Source organism: Protopterus annectens, chromosome 11.part0, assembly GCF_019279795.1.
Source record: "Protopterus annectens isolate FY-2018-M chromosome 11.part0, PAN1.0, whole genome shotgun sequence".
NCBI lineage: Eukaryota > Metazoa > Chordata > Ceratodontiformes > Protopteridae > Protopterus > Protopterus annectens.
In genome coordinates this window covers 388537226-388559843 of record NC_056745.1, presented here as the reverse complement: position 1 = coordinate 388559843, position 22618 = coordinate 388537226, and positions in this window count along the sequence as shown.

Here is a 22618-nt window from a genome sequence, read left to right as displayed (position 1 = left end):
TATGAAAGCAAACAGATCCTTCCAAAAAATCTTTATCATGTATGTTAGCTTCTGTTTTCAGAAGTTGAACAAACTTTCAAGCACACCTATGTCTTAGCTAACTACCTGTAGTAAAGAAAAATTTAACCCCATTTATCACACAAGCAGTACCACAAACACCCTAAAATTGCACTTCACACTTCCTCTCTCTCTCTCTCTTAGTGATCCCATGAGCAGCTACTTTCCCTCCATCCAATTTTTCAAAATATCACCTTGAGCCATTAGGGAACTTCTAAACAACTTAAAAACAAGGCCAGTCAAAATCAAGCGTTTATATCACGTTATCAAAAGAAGAAAATAGTGAACGCTATTTCATCGGCCCCAAAACATCTAAACATGAAAATATCGAACATTCAGAACAGCGAATTTTTTTCCCATGGAAAATATTCGCTGCTCCGAAACACATACACAATACAAACAAATCAAGCAAACAGCAACCACACTCATACACTTAAATTCCTACATCTAACGCTACACTAAACTAAACATACACTACTATCTAACCACTTACCTTAACCCAAACCCTAACCCTAAGGTCCGTCACTATCCATTTCTAGTGGAAAAGAAGTCCAGACAACAACAAGGTGAGGTTATTCAGCACAATATTTGAAGATCTTTGTAGATTTTTCCTCAATACGCAAAAATCTTAGACTGCTTAAGAGACATTGGTCAATAACTAAACCTGGCATCGTGGTTTACCATGCTTGGACATTTTCAAATGCGAGTTCAGCTACAAAGCTATAAACAGTCATTTTAAATGCTATCCTCCCAGTCCTGAACTGCTTTGCATCAATCTCTCCATATGGTTTGGACCAGTCACCCAATACTCCAGTATCACTATCTTAGCTTTCATGACCTCAGACAGAAAAACAAATTTGAAATAAAAGTAGCAAAATAATCATATCTCTGAAACAAACTGAACATAATGTCCTCACAACCTAGGATGTTTTAGAAAAGTGCCAGAGATGTTAACTACTATGAAAGCAAACAGATCCTTCCAAAAAATCTTTATCATGTATGTTAGCTTCTGTTTTCAGAAGTTGAACAAACTTTCAAGCACACCTATGTCTTAGCTAACTACCTGTAGTAAAGAAAAATTTAACCCCATTTATCACACAAGCAGTACCACAAACACCCTAAAATTGCACTTCACACTTCCTCTCCCTCTCTCTTAGTGATCCCATGAGCAGCTACTTTCCCTCCATCCAATTTTTCAAAATATCACCTTGAGCCATTAGGGAACTTCTAAACAACTTAAAAACAAGACCAGTCAAAATCAAGCGTTTATATCACGTTATCAAAAGAAGAAAATAGTGAACGCTATTTCATCGGCCCCAAAACATCTAAACATGAAAATATCGAACATTCAGAACAGCAAATTTTTTCCCATGGAAAATATTCGCTGCTCTGAAACACATACACAATACAAACAAATCAAGCAAACAGCAACCACACTCATACACTTAAATTCCTACATCTAACGCTACACTAAACTAAACATACACTACTATCTAACCACTTACCTTAACCCAAACCCTAACCCTAAGGTCCGTCACTATCGCACACTCACCTAACCCGCGCCCTAACCCTAACTCACTTAAACCCCCCTAACCCTAAAGTCTGTCACTATTGCACACACGCCTAACCCGCACCCTAACCCTAACTCACTTAAACCACCCCTAACGTACAAACAATCGCACACTTACCTGAACCCAACCCGTAACATTCCACCACAGCGCTAAGAATAGCAAAGCCACAGAAACGGCTAACCAAATTCTTTCCCGAGGAAATAATTCACTATTCTGCAGCTTCACTATTCTTAGCATTCGCTGAATAGTGTTGGATATCAGAACATTTGAAGTTTTGATACTTTGATGTTCTGATATAGACCCCAAATCAATATAGTATCCATCCTAAGTTCCTCAAAATTGCTGCTCATTTATTATCAAAATATCTAGCACACATGTTCAACTTGTCTCTCACCATAACAATTGTTTTTTTAAAAAAATGTAAGTATTCTGTCATTATCTCGGTTCCCAAGAAATTGCCTACAGCCACTCTGCATAAATACAGACCAATCTTTAATCTCTGTTCCAGAACCCACAGGGTTAGAGTTGCTGGCGCTATGTCAGACTCCAAGCTGGTCACAAGTGGTGTCCCACAGGGCTCGGTCCTTGGCCCCCTATTGTTCGGCATCTACTTCTCAGAAGTACAGGCCAACATGGGAGGACTTTGGCTGACAAAGTTTGCAGACGACTGCAAACTGGGCGCCATAGTGGAAAGTGCATCGGACACGGATATCCTTCAGAGGGGACTCACGGAAACCGATAGCTGGTGCCAGAGCCATGGCCTGAAGTTAAATGCCAAAAAATGTATAGTCATACCCTTCGGGAAAAACAAGGTAACCCCAAGCTACCATATAGGTGGCAATCCACTAAGCACAGAAGAGGTTATCAGGGACCTGGGGACCCAGGTTGACAGTGGCCTTTATTTCGACACTCACATTGCTAAAGAGGTTAGAAAGACCTTCTACATTGCCCACCTGATCATGAAGGGATTCACATCCAGATCTAGTGAGGTCATTGTTCCCCTGTACTCTTCACTTATCAGACCAATGATCGAGTACAATGCCCCATTCGGGATGTATCTCACCCATCTGCAGCAATTGGAGAGACCCCAAAAGTTCCTCACCAAAAGGATAAAGGGACTCCAAAATCTGTCATATGCTGCCAGATTGAAGACACTCCAGCTCTGTTCAGTCGCATTCCTTCTGCTCAGAGGTGACATGTGCCTGACATACATGGCCATGTCCAACTTGGAATTGATGGACATGCTCCACCTCAAAAAATCCAAATCCACCAGAACCACTAGAGCAAGTGACTTAAACCTTAGCACGGATATAAATAGGACGTGCTGGAGGGATAGATTTATCACTCAGAGACTCCCTATGCTGTGGAATAAAATCCCGGTCCATGTTAGGCAGAGCACCTCGCTGGCTCTGTTCAAGAGAAATCTTGACCTGTGGATGGGAGATCGTAGGTTTACCCCGGGAATCATCTCTGGGTCACTGCTGGACAGAGGCGCAACAAACTAATGGGCACAGTATTTTTCCATATAAGGGGTGGCGTAAGCCACAAAACTTTGGGCTCGGCTTATAAATGCCTTAGGGCAGATAGCCTAGTATAAACCTATGAACCTATGAACCTATAACCAAAGCACCTGAAAAAAAATATAAGCAAACAAGTAAACAAATGTGCTCTTTTTATAGATGCCCAGCACAAATATGTCCTTCTTATAGATGCCCAGCAGTTTCCTCGATGGCCAGAACATTCTTGCTGCTATTTTGTACTATAACCCCATAAAATCATCACAGATAAGGAAAATGGACAACTGACAAATATCATATTTATTGATCTATACAAGGGCTTTGAAAATGTTAACCATCAACTACTTTTTGCTTACCTACATTTCTGTGGATGCTGCTAAAATACTACAGCATAGTTCAAAAACTACAAAATTAACTAAACTTTCAAGTTCAGTCAAGTTAACTTCTATTAGACAAAGAAATATTTACTATCTGAGTTTCTCAAAACTCTGCATTGGAGGTAGTCTGTTCATACTCATTATCAATAATAATAATAATAATACTACTGCTAAAATTCCATTCCAGGACATTACATTATATTAAGCAATGGGTGACCTGTACATCACAATCTTGATTGGAAAACAAATGAACATTCACCAGTAGGTTGTTAATGTACTGATAATGCCTGCTGAAAAATAAGTCCACCAGTTCATGGACCCAATGTTTTGCATCATTTTTTTTTTTTTGCACAGCACCATATTACGCAAACTCTAAGCACAACAAATTTGGACAAAGCTTGACATAATGGGAGGACAAGGGTGCAAAAATATGGACAGATTTTAAATATTACTCTTATTAACTTAAAACGACAGAATAACAAGATGTGTTTTAGGATGCATTTTTCTGAAGAATATGCAGTCTGAAACTCAAATGTATGTCATTATTTAGTGACTTCAGTCTTCAGATCATCCCAGTGATTTGCCAAAAAATCACAGATTTTATGAGAAACAGACCAAAAGTATAAGGCAAAAATCTGGACATTCTGCGAAAATCTGGACAGTTGAGAGGAATGCATGGCACATTTGAGGATGCATTCTCTAATTAAACACATAAACTTCTGTGTGTGTGTGTTTGTGTGTGTGTGTGTGTGTGTGTGTGTGTGTGTGTGTGTGTGTGTGTGTGTGTGTGTGTGGACATTAAATGCTTACATAATATATATTTTGGATATAAAATGTTTCTTCAAAAAACAATTATATATACTACAGCAAGTTTGAAACATTAGGCTGGGGAACTAAAAAAAAAAATATATATATATATATATATATATGACTTTACTTCTTTTCAATGAAATTACACTTTATTAAACTTCAAAAGGCCAACTCCAGTTCAGCAAATGCGCAGTTCTATGAAAACACATTAGAGCGAATGACACTTAACTGAACTAGAAAAACACCATAATGTACAATAATGTACAATACAAACACATGCCTCCCTGCATACCCCCCGCTACTTCTATATACTAACTCCGAGATCGCACTACAGTGAGGAAAAGGCTATATTTCCTTATCCTCATTATACTGCGATCCATAACAACAAGTTCCCATTAGAAAGCTAATCAGCAATTAAACAACACTGTAGCTGTACTGCCAAACGATCCCAAAAATGCCGACCATTGTTCGCTAAAGTGTGATTCACAATAGTGAATTTTCATAGAACTGCACTTTTGCTGAACTGGAGTTGTCCTTTTGCAGTTCGATAAAGTGTAATTTCATTGAAAAATAGTAGACCCATAAACGTGTGTGTGTGTGTGTGTGTGTGTGTGTGTGTGTGTGTGTGTATATATATGTGTGTATATATATATATATATATATATATATATATATATATATATATATATATATATATATATATGGGTCCACTTTGTAATTTCGAAATACTGAAATCTCGAATTTCAGTATTCCGAAACCACAAAGCCGAAAATCCAACCACAACCGACAAACTCAAAAACACACAACCGCGAAATTCAAAATCCCGTACTCACGCTACACATACAGTACACACATAAACATACACAAAACTCCCCCCACAATCAAACAAACTAATGTAAAATACACCCCCACTTATATATTCTAACTCCGAGATCGCACAAACAGTAACACAAACGAAACTCACACACACATATCTTACAGTCACTCAAACACACACTTACACACACTAAACCCCTAACCAACATACTTACACAAACAAACTTACCAAAATTAAACCCAAACATCCACATTCTATACCACCGGAAGCAGAAATTCGAAATATCCGTACTTCAGTATTTTGAATTTCGTGCTTCTGCCGGTTTTGGAAATGTGAGTATTCAGCTTTGGAAGTTCGAAATACTGAAATTCGAGATTTCAGTATTTCAAAATTACAAAGTGGACCCATATATATATATATATATATATATATATATATATATATATATATATATATATATTAAATAAAAAATACAAAGTGGTATGAGCAAACTGGGTTCCCAAAACAAGTATTATATGCAAAAAATATAGGAAACTCCAGACCACAGCAGATAGTATCAAATAAAACTCCAAAGTTTAATCCACAGTACAAAAATGATTAGCGCTATTGTAGCCAGAGCTACTTCATCAGAGAACTCTACAAGGATTTTTAAAAACAGCAACAGCCTATCAGTGTTAGTTTCCAATAAACAATTAGCCTGATAGCCACTGATTTAAAGAAAAAATCACTAGAAAGAGACATAATATTAACTAATAAAATGAATAAAAATACATAAAAGTACATATATAGAGTATTTACTTCTTTGTGGTGTGGAGACATGGCAGAAGGTACTTTTGAGGTACCTGTTATGGAGCATCTATCGGAGCTGAATAGCTGTGGCAAACATGGACTGAGGAATTTATCCTCCTTATTTAAGGACAAGGATTATCCACTATTAACTTTTCATCCTGTATCGACACCCCCTACGAATGAGACTGTGAGTATGATTTGAACTCACTAAGAAGAGATTTAAATAAACTTGAGAATGATACACAAAAATTGGTAAGACTACGTATGCAGAGATTTCACTTTGAAGAATGCTTAAATCTTCGTATTGTACCTCAGGGGTTAAGAGCACCCCAGCGCTATCAGGTTTTACCTCATATCATGCGTTCCGGCCCCAAAATCCGGATAATACCAAGAAAGGAGGAGGGGTATCCATATTCATCAAGGACACCCACACCTCAAGACTGGTGGCAACGCACGATGCATCGGAGACCATCCAGGTGCAATTACCCATAGGCAAGACTGCTCTGCAAATTGTAGCATGTTACAGGCCACCCTCACAAACTCAGGAACCTCACATGGCCTTCCTGAAAACACTAGAGGGGATAAACGTATCACCAAACACCATCATACTAGGTGACTTCAATTACCCTAATATAGACTGGGAACACTACTCAAGCCCAAACACCCTAGCCCAAAAGTTCCTGGAATTCATAAATTCAAATGCCATGGAACAACTAGTCACCATCCCCACAAGAGGAGACAACATACTTGATCTCATCATCATGAACATGGGAGCACAATGTTCAACACCGGAGGTGTACCCCTCACTGGTGAGATCAGACCACAAACTAATCTCGCTGGAGGTCCTCATCCCACCCCACCTGAAATAAAAAAGACCATAGTAAAGAACTTCTCAAAAGCCGACTTCACACTTCTAAAGACTAGTGTGGTGTTCTTTAAGGCCCCCGAGCTGGCGGAAAACAGTACTCAAGCCGCTGAATCACTTACAAATGCCTTCTACCAGCACCTACAGGACTGCATGGATAAGGCAATCCCAAACAAAACAAAGACTCTTTGTACCAAAGGCAAGCGTCCAGTCTGGTGGACCCCAGCCATAAACAAACTCTACAACAAAAGGAGGAAGCTACTACAAGATAGAGCAAAATCCTTAAAAGGTAAGACACCCTTGATCACTATAAGTAAAAACTAAGAGCTCTCATAAAATCTTCCAAAGCAAATTTCGAGAGAAAAATAGCTAAAGACTCAAAAGACAATCATAAGGCTTTCTTTAGCTATGTTAGAAACCTGGGAGGAAACTCCCAGATATGCTCAGAACTAGTTCAAAATGATGTGAAGATTACTGATCCTACAGACATTGCCAACATACTGGCTGACAGGTTCAGTGCAAACTTCTCCCCCCCTCCCCCCCAAAAGGAGGGATATCTATACCAAACGATTGCAGCCCCCCAAACATCTCCAGCGTCCAAGTGAAAACTGCTCTCTCCAAAGCAAAAAACACAGCATCCATGGGACCTCATGGTGTCCCCGGCTGTGTGCTCCATGAACTCAATGAGGAATTAAACCCACAGCTAGGACAGCTGTTTAATCAAAGTCTTACCTCTGGATACGTACCCAGGGAGTGGCGCACTGCAACTGTGGTACCACTTCACAAAGGCGGTGCCTCCACCGACCCTGGAAATTACCGGCCCATTAGTTTGACAAGCCTTATCTGCAAAGCCATGGAGAGGATCATAATGGACCTCATAAATAAAGACATAGGGAATTTGCAGACTTTGGATCCAACCCAGTTTGGCTTTGTCAAAGGCAGATCATGCCTTTTAAATTTGGTTGACTTTTTCAAAACAGTCACCAAAGCCATTGATGAGGAAAGGCAGTCCATACAGCCTACCTCGATCTGGCTAAGGCCTTCGATACAATACCCCACTCAGGTATCATTGAAAAACTCATCAGCTTAAATGTCAACCCATACATCACAAGATGGGTTGCAAACTGGCTGAGTGACAGAACCCACAGGGTCAGAGTTGCTGGCACCATGTCAGACTCAAAGCCTGTCACAAGTGGTGTCCCACAGGGCTCAGTCCTGGGCCCACTCTTGTTTGGCATCTACTTCTCCGAAGTACAAGCAAACACAGGAGGGTTATGGCTGACCAAGTTTGCAGATGACTGCAAACTGGGTGCCATAGTAGAAAACACATCTGACACAGATATCCTTCAGAAGGGTCTCACAGAAACGGATAACTGGTGCCAGAGCCACGGCCTAAAGTTAAATGCCAAAAATGCATAGTCATACCCTTGGAAAAACAAGGTTACCCCTAGCTACCAAATAGGTGGCAATCCACTGAGCGCAGAAGAAGTTATCAGGGACCTGGGGACCCAGGTTGATAGTAGTCTGTCATTCGACACCCATGTAGCTAAAGTAGTTAGGAAGACCTTCTACATTGCCCACCTTATCATGAAGGGTTTCTCATCTAGATCAAGGGAGGTCATAGTCTCCCTTTACTCATCACTCATCAGACCAATGATTGAGTACAATGCCCCCTTCGAATGTATCTGACCCGACACTTGCAGCAGCTGGAGAGGCCACAAAGTTCCTCACCAAAAGGATAAAGGGTCTCAAAATCTGTCCTATGCTGCCCGACTGAAAGAACTCCAGCTCTACTCAGTCGCCAGCTTGCTCAGAGGTGACCTTTGCCTAACATACAAGGCCATGTCAAACCCAGATTTGATGAATATGCTTCACCTCAAAAATCCAGATCCATCAGAGCCACAAGGGCGGAGACTTAAACCTTGACACGACTATTAATAGGACGTGCTGGAGGGATAGATTCATCACCCAAAGACTCCCTATGCTGTGGAACAAAATCCCGGTACATGTGAGGCAGAGCACCTCACTGGCCTTGTTCAAGAGAAATCTTGACCAATGGATGGGAGATCGCAGATATACCCCAGGGATTACCTCAGTGTCATTGCTCGACAGAGGCACAGCAAAATAATGGGTTTAGTTCCCCGTACTAAAGGGGTGGCGTAAGCCACAAAACGATGGGCTAGGCTTGTAAATGCCCTCGGGCAGATAGCCTAGTATGAACCTATGAACCTAAGAGTTTTAAATATACCAACTTATGTTAATATATATAGAGACTTACTTGCACAGTGGCAACAGATAAACTTGGAAACAAGCTACAACTACATGAAACGACTGATCTGATTTTTTAAACCAGAGGAGGATCAATTGGCAGACAACATAGACAAACTGCAAATGGAACTACATGAGAAGTATCCCTCTGCATTAATACACAATAAGGTAGAACACATGATTGAAACCATCAATGCATATGAGCAAAAATTGTTGAGCTACAAAAAGAAGATCCAAATGGGATAACAATGATCTCTCGGCTGGACAGGTTTTCGCCTGGCCAAGAGAACAAAACAACAATAATGTGAGTTCATTTGCATGTAGGAACTCAGTAAAAACTGAAAATACTATATCGGACATGGCTACATCCATTTCCACCTTAAATATGAATACAGAGCATGTAACCAGGGACATGGAAGTGCCCCCTAGTGTTCAGATTGGCCAGCTGAGGACAGCAGGTGCTGATGTCATAGCCTCACCATCAGGTGGAAGTGGAGCACGAAGAAAAGAGACGCCACATATTTTGAACTGTAATGAGAAAACGAACGAGCAGCCCAGAGAGGACAACGAACGCTTGATGATGCCATATCCCATTCGCACACCAAATTTTCAGCAACGGGGCTAGGGCAGAGGCAGCTTGAAGCAGAAAATGTCAACAGAAGAGGAGAATGCCCTCACAATCAAAAGGATGTGGCAAACAAGAAATGGACAATAATTTGGAATATCTCTAGTCGCAGTTTGAGAAAATATGAACAATCGTTTCTTAGTTAGGACACAAGTTTTATACCAGCTAGCTGTATGACAATTACAGAGAACATCACTGAACTGAAGATATTTACTAGAAACTTAATGTTGAAGCTGCATTTTCAGGATGGGAATGTAAGTAATAAAAGCATTAATTTGTTTAGGAAGGCCAGTGGCTATGTACCTATAACTGGGGGAGTCATTGAAGCATTTGAGAAGGCTTGCATTAATGATATTTACTCATTGTATGATAGTAGGAGCCACACTAAATGTTTTGTGAACTTGAACTGTGAAGAAAGGTCAGCACTTAAAACACTTTGTAAGGATCATACTATTTGTTTTAGACCAGCTGATAAAGGGGGACCACTTGTTATCATGGATTACATGTTCTACAGGGATGTTATGTTTACTATGTTAAACAATGAAGAAGTATATGAGAGAATAGAGCAAATACAGGTTGACAATTGTGTCCGTAGAATACCCAATGATTTATTTGAATGTATGCAATACAGCCAAATCACCATGGAGTTGTATAATTATTTCCTGGTAGATGATCCCATTACTCCAATAATACAGAGACTGCCCAAGATACACAAGCATCCACATAATCCACCAATGAGACCTATTGTGGCTGGGCAAGGATGGTGGACTGAACCACTATTGATATATGCAGAACACTTTTTGAAACCTGTACTAGCCAGAAATAAATGTATTCCTAGGGATACGAAACATTTTTTAACAGATCTACATGATTATATCAGTAATTTTTCCGCCCACTATAGATTATTTAATGGTCACTTTGGATGTACAGTCCTTGTTTACTGTAATTCCTAATGGAGTAGGACTAAAGTTTTTGTGTCATTATCTTAAGGAAGATGGAGTATATGATACCAGAACTATTGATCTTCTATGTTTCCTGGTTGAAATTATACTGGAGAATAACATCTTTATGTTTGAACAATGCATTTATAAACAGATGGTGTGGCTATAGGCACTTCATGTGCCAATAGCTACATCAACCTTATGATGGCAAAATGGGATAAACAGCATATCATTGAAGGAACATGGTCAGAGAAAGCGATATTCTATCGGACATTTGTAGATGACCTCTTCCTGTTGTGGGAAGGAGGTGAAACAAATCTACAGCAGTTTTTGAGTGACATCAGTAGAAGTACACACTTTTTGAAATTCACAGCCCACAGTTCGAGCAAGAATGCTGAATTTTTAGATGTTAGTATAACTAGGAAGAATACAGGGGATTTTTGTATTGAAATATTCCGTAAGGAACGCTATAGGAACATCTGTGTCCATAGGCAAAGCATGCACCCTCAACATGTGTTCACTAATGTAATAAAAGGACAGGCACTAAGGACTTCAAGACTAACAGCAGAGGATGACAAGTTTGAGAAAGAATTACATCAGCTAGAAGATAGATATATAGAGAGAGGGTATGGAAGGAGAGAGGTTCTTTCCATTACCTCGAATATGGGTTCTCAAAGGAGAAAGGAGGGAAAAACCACACTTTCCCAATCAAGGTCAAATTTATGAGGAAAAGAGCAGGAAGAATAACCTGCTAAGAATTCCCATTACTTATGCTAGTAATATTCGATTGCTGCAGAATATTTATCACAGGAACTAGAACATATTATGTTCTGAAGACTGAGTTAAAACTTTGATAGGGACCACCCCTCAATATGCCTATAAGAACAAGAAATCCCTTAAGAGACTCTTATGTGGCCCCAGATACAAGCAAACAATAGATATTCAACCAACCATCCCCATGTATGGGACGAAACCATGTAACTCCTGTAACTACTGTCAGTATATTGACAAGAGAGGGTATTTTAGACATCCAGACACTGGAAAGACTACCTATTTCAGACTTACAGCTGATTGTAATATTGTGTACCTAGCTTTTTGTACTACATGTTTTTCATTCTATGTGGGCATGACCACAAGAAGGTTTTGTGACAGGATTCGGGAACATATATATGACATAAACAGAGGGGCAGGAACTAATGCCCTGGCTAGGCATGTTCTAGTATCAGGGGCAACACATAACTTTCAATTCATGGTAATTGCGAAAGTTCATCTAGGATGTAGAGGTGATGCAATTAGGAATTTTGCAGAGACTAAAGAGCTTGAATGAATTATTAGGATGCGTGCCAACATGGGCAAAGGCCTAAATGATAAAATTTGTATTAAACCAGTTTTGGTTAATAAGCCACTACGCAGATAAAGTCTCTATATATGTACTTTTATGTATTTTTATTCATTTTATTAGTTAATATTATGTCTCTTTCTAGTGCTTTTCCTTTAAATCAGTGGCTATCAGGCTAATTGTTTATTGGGAACTAACACTGATAGGTTGTTGCTGTTTTTAAAAATCCTTGTGGAGTTTATTGAGTTGTCTGATGAAGTAGCTCTGACTACGAAAGCGCTCACCATTTTTGTACTGTAGATTAAACTTTGGAGTTTTATTTGATACTATCTGCTGTGGTCTGGAGTTTCATATATTTTTCTGCATATATATATATATATATATATATATATATATATATATATATGATTGTGCGACAGTTCATATGAATATGATGTTATTTTAGTGCGACAGTTCATTTGATCGACAAGCATTTGCCCCCTTCCCCAATGTTGTGTGACCCTGGAGTTGATATATATAGTTAGGGTGTGTGTACAGCCTGGCCCCACAGGGGGGGTGGGGGGGAAGCCCCACCTAAAAATGCTTGTCGATCAAATGACATATATATATATATATATATATATATATATATATATATATATATATATAAAATACAAAACTATTTAGCCTATTGTCTAAGAACAACAATGCCCGTCAGGGGTGTGTGTGTTATTGTGTAACCAATTCCATTCTAGGGGTGCAGAGGCCCTTCTCCTTTGGTGTTGGGCCTCAGAACTCTCCTGGGCATGTGTTATTTGCACAGTAGCAAACACCCTGTCAGGCATTATTACTTGCTGGTGATGACATCATCATACACAAAACAGGCCAATCCCCCTCAGCTATTCTGAATGATTTGAAAAAATATTTCCCAGAGCTATGGAAATGAGTTAAATCTAATGAACTAACAACCTTTTGAACACAGTTGCTATGTTATTTGAAATACAACAAAAAATGTCTAAATTGAAACCACTAACCCCAACATTGCATCACGATTCAGTCATTCAGAATGTTCAGCAATACAGAGACCTAGATCAGACCATGAGTTCCTAATTTTCCTTCCAAACTCATACCCAATTAGTTACTCAAAAATCAAATTCACAACTTAACACAGCATACAGTATCTCTAATCATCTTTCCACACATGCCAGAAGAGCAGTAGCCATAAACAGTTTTATTCGTAGACTGTTATATGATCTCCCAGCAGCGATTGTATACTTCACCCTTAACTCTAATAACATCCAAGTCTCAGTTAACAGTATTTGTATATTCATTCTCCTTGTACCCAGATATTAACAGCATTGTAACTCCTTACAAAAAGCCAGTTGGCTCCTTGTCACTGCTTCCTCTACTAGTTTCCGGCGTTACTTTTAAATTATTTTGTGACAGATACTGCTATTTCCTAGCCAGTAGTAAACTACACATTAATGTCTCTCCATGGTACTTCTGTATCCAAGATGGAAATATTCTACTGCTTATGAGATGCCCCTTTCAACCTGGCTGGGGAAGAATAAGGTTTTAGCAAAATTCAGCTGACCAAATGGCACCACCTCTCTTCAGAAATAAGAAAATTGTCAGACTTCAAGGAAGTCGAATGAAATTTAACTGCTCATTTCAAGAAGACATAGTTATACCTCTTAATCTCTTAGTGTAAGAAATCAGGGCAAGAAATAATTGGGAGGGGGGGAACAAAGGCCCAAAAATAGGGACCGATTTTAAATATTGTACTTATAAGCTTAGAAAGTTGCTACAAATAGCAGATTTTGCATTAGCATGCATTTTTTGAAGGGTTTGAAGTCTGAAACAAATCTGTCTATCTGTCTATCTGTCTATCTATCTGTCTATCTATCTACGTCCCCTTTTTCTCATTTATGCACAGCGAGTCAGGGTGTCGCTCAACAGTGGCAATCATCTAGAGCCAAGGTGCAAATATCTATCATCATTTAGTGACTTTAGTCCTCGTTGATATGCCAGAAAACCACACATTTTTTGAAGAATCGGATCAAAAATATGAGGCAAAAATCTGGACATTCTGCAAAAATCTGGACAGTTGAGAGGTATGATAACTGTAAATGTTTTAGGAATACTGTCTAAGGCAGTTAAAACTAAAACCTAGAAAGTATCTCCCTCTGTCACGTTTATGTTTTAACTCCTCATGTGTGTGTCCTGTGTAGAACATCCTCTGGTCTTTTTTCTTTTTTTATTTATCCTAGAGGTGAAATAGTTTCAATGCTGTAAATAATCTCTTACAAACAGAATTTGGAATTCTAATACATTTACACAGTATATTACTACAATAGCAGGTCCAAAGTTTAGCAATGCATCATCCAACTGTACATAAAGTGACTGCAGTGTTTCAAAAAGGTCTCTTGTATCCACTTAAAGTTTGCATCAGAATGACTCTACATGTACTCCCACTCTCACATAACAGGCCCCTTCACTCATGCAATAAACTACTATTACCGACCACAAAAGCTACCAACACAGCTGGTGAATCTCTTTTCTCTAACTACATAGCCAAAATATGGAACACACTACCCAATAATATAGTATCCCAGCTCTCCTTACCCCAGTTTAAACAAATGCTAAGACCCTTGGAACCTTGATGGGATGGGAGATAGGAAATTCACCACGGGATCACGTCAGTCGCCCTGCTAGAAAGTGGTCCAGGGGAATAAATATTGTGGGAAGAAATAGCCAGGGAATTGTTATGGCTAGACTTGTATACACCCTGGGGACGACAGCCTAGTACCAACCGCTGAACCTATGAACCTATCTAGTCAACTCATGGCTATGCTCCTGTCCTAGCTCAGGGTATTTCACCAAACTATTGTATCTTCCTAAATTTTTCCCAGCCGCATTCACAGTCTAATAATCTCAGTAACAGATATCTAGTCTCTTCCCTTCTCTTAGCAAACACTAACAATACTAATTCCCTTCTGCTCTTCACCTTTTATTGACTCAAGCTAATATTGTCAACCATATTAAGGATTCAAGTCACAGAAATTATAACTGATGTATCCATTTAGTTGCTTTATTTAACATCCAAGGCTCATTCTTAAAAAACATTTGAATCCTTGGATTTTGCAAAGTGGTCAAAACCTATGGATTGTTACTTTTGTATTGCCATTACTGTCTACTGTGTATTATTCATTGTTTTCCAACATCTATGGCTGTATTTTACAAGCCATCCAATCCTGTAATTTTCATTATTATCAAAACCTAAGACATTTGTGTTCTATAGTTTTACTAGTATTTGTATTATATGCTTAGTAATGGGAGCTTTTCTCCTCGGGCCTCCACTGAAAAAGGCCCTGTGTCCAGTCGGATTTTCCCAGTTAACAAATGGAAATAAATAAATAAATAATAAATGTACATTAAAGTGAATTCATGTAACTGACATTTAATTAATCAGTGTACTGCGCATCTGTACCTGATTCATAGCTGAAAATTTTCCACAGACCAGTCCACCTCCTTGGGTAACAAATAAACAAGCAAATAAATGCAATACCATATTCAATGTATAAAAGAAAACATATTGTTTACATTCTTTCATCGTCTAAATACTGTCGAAGCACACCAATATGCAAGGAGGTATTACATAAAAGTAGGGCTATAAAGCACTATACATTGTGCTAGCTTGTAGGATGAATTGAATAGGAATATATTTACAAGCACAGAATACTTATGTAGTTTGGGGATGTTCAGCATGTTTAAGTCTTAATACATATAAGCCCTATCATTAGAAATGAACTGTTGTAGCATTCTGTGTTATTGCACATTTCTTATACCATAAATAAGTGGCTACTTTCTGTAAGTTTTCTAGCAATTTTATTCTCAGCTCTATGTGCATGGCAGTTTCTAATGTCATTGAGGGGGGTGACCCACAGTTTGGGCCATATGAAGGCCTGTAAAGGAGAAGACATAGACACTGATTGCTAAGTTATGCTGTTGCATTACTGCACTGACTGAATGATTTTTTTAAGCAGAATTTGCACACATACACACACACACACAAAAAAAAAAAATATATATATATATATATATATATATATATATATATATATATATATATATACACATACTGATATATAATCATATAATTCATATCAAGAAACAGTGCCTGTCTCCCTACCACCCTCAAGAATAGTCATTTTTGCACTCCTCTGGTATTAGATTGGGATGAAACTGAAAGAACAAATTGCCATGGTTATATGTATATCAGGTTATTGCTGTCATACTTATACACAGCATGTCTGTCCCCCCACCCTAAAAGACATAATTTTCTATGCTTGCCTTTGGCATTAGACTGGGACAAAAGTGGAAGAACAAATGGCTCCATTAAAATATTTCAAATAGTTACATTCAGACATATATTCAAATAATACCTTCTTACCCCCACCCCCACCCCCAAATATTAGACACCTGTATATACATTTGATGTCTGATTGTGAGGAAACTGAAAATAAATGATCATAGTAATGTATTTCAGCTTGCTGCTCCTAGAGCATACCCTCTTCCTAGACAAGCTATAGCAACTTTCTGTGCAAAACTTTGAGCTGTGAATGGAGGAAAATTAAAGTAGTAATAACTACAATGACTCTGCTCCAATACAGAACTTGAGGAAAGCCTGCAGATTGAGTTGCCTGGTTAGGTGCACCTTTCTCACAGGGTGACACAGCTGCAGCTACCTTGGATAGGGATGCCATGGTGTCTTTACTCACTTATTTAAAGTAAATTAATAATACAGCTGTGTTTCTTTACTTAAAATAAATAAATCAGGAAAGCCACCTAGCTGAAATTATTCAGTACTGGTTTTATTTGCAGAGTTGAGGCTTATTTGTTGTGTTGTAAATTCTTTTCTCTCTCCCTCCCCCTCTCTCTTTTTTTTGCTCATGTTTAATACACTGGTTTGGAACCATTTTTAAATTCAAGAAGTAATTTGTTTGTCAAATGTGCACTTAATGAAAGTGATTATCCTAGTTTTGTGCTTGCTTAGTCACTGGATACACTGTCTTGCAAAACAAGGTTCTCCTGGTGGTTTAGTATCAACTTTGATAGTTTTTCCCCTACTTACATTGCTAATTTTCCAGGGTGGAGTTTCACTTAGTAAAGGATGTCTTCCAAAGTGAAGTTTTGGCAGGTGAATGGCATGCCTTTGAGATGTTTGCTAGGTACTTTGCTAAATCTGAGTAAAAGTTCAGTTTTCCAGTAAACATTATTTGACTGCATGCAATATTGGGTCTGATGATATCTTATCTGATGAAAGCACTTAACCATGTATGAGTTTTTGGACTTGGATTAAACTTCTGTTTCGAATGCTCCCTAGTCATTTTATTTTCCTGCATTTTTTTTTTATTTTCAGTGCTGTTTTTTTGCTTTCTGATACTTGAAGATGTTAACCTGTTCCAGTATTTCCCTTCTATCTCAGTTCTCAGCTTCTTTATATATCCCCCATTTGCTGCCATTGCAACTGTTTTATCTGTACTCAGTTTCATCTTGTGTGCTTTCAGTTTTTCATTCTATTCTCCTATCCTTTGTTGAAGTTCTTGTTAAGTCTGCCTGTAATGCCACATTTTCTGCATACAGCAACTTCATTAAGCTGCCCTCTCTTACCTGACTGCAATTACTAGCATGGACAGCAATGAGGTCAGAGCTTAATCCTGATGCACACCCAGTCCCACTTGGAACCCCTCTGTGAGTCCAAATACTGTTGATACTTGTGAGTTTGGGTCCTTCTATGTAGTCTGCACTAATTCTACCAAATGTATCTGGGAATTCAGATTATTGCAATACTGCCCAAATCATCTTTCTAGGCACTGTTGGCATATTGCTTAAGGATTTCACCTACCACTCACAAGGTTTGATCCTGACTTCTTGCTATGTGGAATTTATATGTTCTTCCTGTATCTCTGTGGGGTTACACTAACCTCCCAAAAACATACTGAGTATTTCTACCTCAAACTCAATTAAGGATGCAGTTTTAGGCAGCAGCACAGATACTAGATGGAGGCTATCAGGGGAAGAATCATATAGACCAACTGCTTTGGGGATTGACTATGTTGCGCTGCATCCTGTAGATAGGAGAACATGGTTCACAGACTGCATGCCATGTCAGGGTTGGCCAATCGATGGTATAAAATTTGGCTGTAGGTGATTTGCTAGTGTTGACTGTCAGTCTTCCATATTTTGTCATTAAATTTCTAATAAAGGAATTTCTTTGAAGCACCTGCAATATTCAGCAATCATATTTTTTTATGATTTATTCATGTAGTTGGTTATTCTGCTTTCTAAAGCTGTTTGATATACAGTTTGACAGATACTCATTTAGTTATTTTCCAAGCACGAAGCTGCAGTTTTTGGCATTTTCATTCATGTGACAAGCCTGTATGGGTACTGAAAATTGATTGTGGTATATGCAGTGGATGCAACAATCACTACTGTGAATGTTACTGAGGGTAAAACAGTGCTCATTTGAAATCAGCTACTATAGGGAAATTCATCTTTCCACATGACGAGTTTCCTTAGGGATGAATATATTAAGTAAATGTGGTGTGTGTGTGTGTGTGTGTGTGTGTGTGTGTGTGTGTGTGTGTGTGTGTGTGTGTGTGTGTGTGTGTGTGTGTGTGTGCGCGCGCATGCAGGAGGGGCTGAATTCAAATTCAGGCATTTTCAAACAAGTTTTGTTCATACAGGTGACATAGAACAAAATTCCAATGTTAAACTGAGCAGTCATAACAACATTGTGAGCCTGCATTACCAGTGGTGAAGATAGTCATTACAGTTTCAACAACACTGAAAGTTTGGCATAGAGCATTATATATACACATATTGCTTTGAAATGCCTTAAGAATGTGAAAACTACCTTTTTGGATGTTGAATAAAATATATTTTTTTCAAATTTATGTCTTATTTATCTTGACAGCTGACTGTCCAACAATCACATATTCCAAAGAAAGGGACATCTGGCATTGACAAAGTTTTGCTGTGTCTTGTTTAACTGCCTAATGATGCATACCTGTCCTACTCGAAAATGAAAGGTTCTTGTAAAGTGCTTACAAACTTATTTTCCAGCTACACAGTAGCTGTGTAGGTAGCATTTGGTCGATTTCTGAAGATACCTTTGAATATCAGAGGACTGGCAAGGTAACTGGCCTTAACTTTTTATTAACATTTCTTAATCTATAACTGAATTGTTTTAATCAAAGCCATTATCAGCTATAAAATGTTAGCAGTAATCATTGTGAACAACTAGTCACATTATTTGTAACATTCAGGACATTACAGTGTTCCTACAGACTTTCTAGATATTATGGTGACCAGGCACTGAAAGAGTTAAAATTAAGGTTACAATTAAGTAAACAAAATTCTTATCTGCCTTGGTAGTATTTACTCTACCTTAACAGTATTCCAGAGTTTCCATAAAATTCTCTGAAGGCAAAGAAAGGTAAGATTGGAATCTTTTACTTTGGACAACATCATTTGCTCTTATGTTTTAAAGAAAAAATTTTCTGCAATAGAACAGTGTTTGGTTTCAAAATTGTCAATGAACTGGAAGTTTTTTTTATTTATATCAAGAATAATGGAAAGTCTGATATTAAGTAAACTTAAAAAGCAATCGGTTGTGCAAACCTGTTAAAATTACAGCATTTGCTTTCCATTACAAGCAAGTGTTTGTTCTGCTGTGGAACTGCTCTAGAATATTGTTAGAAAATAATTTGTAATTAAAATGTTAACAACACCCTGTATAAACCCACTTTGGTTTGTGGTCAGGCTGTTTTTTCCTTTTATGTGTTAGAAGAAATTCCTTGTGAAGTGAGATGTGGTCAATGGGAGACTCAAATTGAGTACAGTGAGTTATATTGGCAGGTTATCCTTGAAGTTTACAGGAGACCTGGATTTAATGAGAATGTTTCCCTTTTACCTCTCTTGAAGTTAAGGGTAGCAATATTGTAATGTGTAAATTGTGCAATAGTTATATAAGTTTTTTAAAAAAACTTTTTATAATTTTAATAAAATTATTACAAATTTTAGACAGTAATATTTAGGGTAATAAGGTTTATGGTTACAGTTTTATACATGTTTTTAAATGAGAATATATGATAGCTTACTTCAGTGCTGTATTTGCACGGAGCTGAACATGCTTTCATTGGTTCTGTCTCTTTAAATGTTCCTTACGTTGTTAATGGTTTTTGACTTTATTAATTATTGAATTTGATTGTAGATATAGGGGAGTGATTTTATTTCCGGTGTTCATTTCTGATATAGTGTTTAACTGAAAACGTACTTAATAAACTAGTGGCATTAAATACCTAAAGTGGCTGCCTTTCATTCGTTTGGGATTATTTGTGGCTGTACATCTACTGGACTTGGTTGAATTCTTGGTCTTTGGAGTGTTCTTGTTAGCAAATACTTACCTGTCTTTCCTATAAACTGATCATTCAAGAATATTACAGTCTTGTACTTGAAATGTTTTCCTTTCTTTTTTTTAGATATGTAGTTTTTATCCCCAAATGATACTGGCATGAATTATATAATTCTTTCAGTAAGTAACAGTTGCTAGTACATATATAAAACGAAATTCACCAACAACAAAAGTCCAACCAAAAAATGTGAAATATAGCCACATACAACTTTAATGACAACACAGCACAAATCCCAGATATCCAGTAAGCGCTTTCGTCAGATAATGAACTTCTTCAGACACATAGTTTTCAAGGAAATACTGAATACATTACTTCCTTTCCTTAAGGCTACCACCTGTCTCACTTTCATAGGACAACTCTAATTTAGCCTGCTGTGCCCTGTGAGGGAAAAACAAATAAACAAACAAACAAACAACTTACAAACATCCTGATACTTTGGGAGAGTGTATATATTTTTTAAATCTCTATGTTTGAAATACCTTAACATGATGTAAAATAATAGAAACATTTAACATTCTATGCTAATGAGTACTTATTCTGATAATAAGTGAAAATACATTTTGTGTATTGGTTGGGGATATGGTATGTTCTGCAAAAACACAAACTTCATTAAGAAATATCCCAGTGTAGATATCTGAGATGGTAGTAATGCTACCCTTTCCTTTGATTTCTGGTGACAATAGGTGGGATTCCAAAATATGTACTACAGTACTCTAAGCTTTTAGAGTAATTAAATGAGTAATATAATAAATTGAGTTCAAGTGTGATATGCACATGAATTTTAGCTTTGAATGTGCAGATGCATAGCTAATACACTAACAGTGTGACATTGCTATGATTATATACACACACACAATAGATGCAGTAAAATTGGCTAAAACATTTAACTTCTATAGAGATTTTTTCCCTTTCTGCTTAGAACAACTAACTGATCTGGCATGGCTTGTTATCAGAATGGTAATCCTTTATCCGTTTGCTTTGTACAACAGTCAAATACAGAAACTTTGGTATCAGAAGAACAATTATGCCGACCAAGTCAAATATCCCAAACCCACTTACTAAACATTCTACAGATAGCTAACAATGAGCATTTAATCACCATGCCAGTTATATTTTGACTATATGCAATATTCCTGTCAGTTTTGGTGACAATGTAGTATGTTTGTGTAATATGTGCATAATATGCCATACAATAGAGTGGGATCACAGTACATTCTGAATGCACATTAGAACACATTTTTGATCACATATAGTACATGTATATGACAAGGAATCATGGGTAATACACAAAATGCAGCTGATCACATCTTTTGTGCACCTGTGCTTCCACATATGAGAGATCCAACTGGATATATGAAATGCAGCATTTTTACATTGTACTGCTTAGCAAAACAACTTCAGTTACAAAGGCAGAAAAGGACCCAAGTAAGGCAAAGAATGAAGGCTTTACAGAAGTCTTGTGGCAGTATACTGTTTAAAACAAGTACTTTGTCAAAACACAGAAATAGTTAGCCAAGCAAATAGACATCTAACTATAAACAACTTACTGAAAGCCAGTAAAAAAGAAAATTAAATTACTTAGAACATATTATACATACCATAATATTCATTCTAGTTAACTTAGTGCATGTAAAACATGTTAAACATATTTTTATTACCTATCTATACCGCTGCTATCAATACAAGCTGCAGCATGTCTAGTGTTATATCATCACATAAACTTTTCTACAAGAATGCAAGTACCCATGGTTAATTGGGTAATACATTAATCACAACTGTGAATGTTGTTTCCCAGTTCCCAACACATGAGTAAGTTTTACTAGCATGACAAAGCCTGTTATAATTTAATGTGATATAAATTAATATAGTTGTTAGTGCTGTACATCAGATGTATGCAAGTATATTGTACAGTAAGCCTATGGCCACAGCTTATTTCATTACTAGCAACGTGAACCACTATCAATGTGCTATTACACATTGTTTTACTCTGTACACTGATAAGATTATTTTGCTCAGACTACTGCATTGTAACAGATAACAGCTGTATGTTTGTCTTGGCATGACCATACTGCACAGTACTCGATATTCAAGACTTGTCTGAAAAGTTTAGGTATTTCTGCAACTCAGCTTCTCTCTCTCACTCTTGCCCTAAGTCTTGTCCCTTTGCCAAACTGTTTTTT